Source organism: Acyrthosiphon pisum, chromosome X (assembly GCF_005508785.2).
Source record: "Acyrthosiphon pisum isolate AL4f chromosome X, pea_aphid_22Mar2018_4r6ur, whole genome shotgun sequence".
In the NCBI taxonomy this organism is placed as follows: domain Eukaryota; kingdom Metazoa; phylum Arthropoda; class Insecta; order Hemiptera; family Aphididae; genus Acyrthosiphon; species Acyrthosiphon pisum.
In genome coordinates, this window is record NC_042493.1 from 96232510 (window position 1) to 96233263 (window position 754).

Here is a 754-nt window from a genome sequence, read left to right on the forward strand (position 1 = left end):
GGGTCCTGTCTCAGTTGATAGTATGGTATGGTCGGCGGCCGAAAACCCAACAAGTTGTGAATTGAATGAAATAAGCTTGTGATTTTATAATAGGTTGGTACGTTCGTAGTGATCATATCGCGCCGTCGTCTTCGCCCTTGATCTGCTCGTGCGATGATAATAATTGATGATAACGAAAATTATTTATCGTCTATAAGACGATAAATTATTATAATATTACAAAGAACACTTAATAAAGTTGTTTTAGATTCTGAGCGGAGCGATGAATGTGTATTGTCTTTCAGTGGCGTATATAGGGGGGAGGCCCCCTAGCTCGTGGCCCATACTGAAATTGCCGGTTCAATCAAACCATTGCATGCATATTTACACTGTTTACAGTTTTCCACCATGATTAAGTTAGCCGGTTGATTAAAATCGTTTTTGAGGAATCAACAAGGAAATGTTATATTGTCAGTACTTGCTTTGATGACTTAGGTATTGACTTTGATGTTAAATTCATAGTAAGATAACATTAAAATCTATAAATTACACTGTCAATATTTTTAAAAAAAGAACCAAAAATTAATTTTACATAGTAGTTATAAAATTGAATTGCGCAATTTATATTTGTACTCATAATTATAACCACCCAGCTTCCTAAAAAATGTATAATTATGGCCATGTTAGTCGTGCTATGCTTGTCTAGTAATAACTGATAAATCGGCCCATAGTGAATATAATTCGTTTATACGCCACTGTTGTCTTTACAATGATG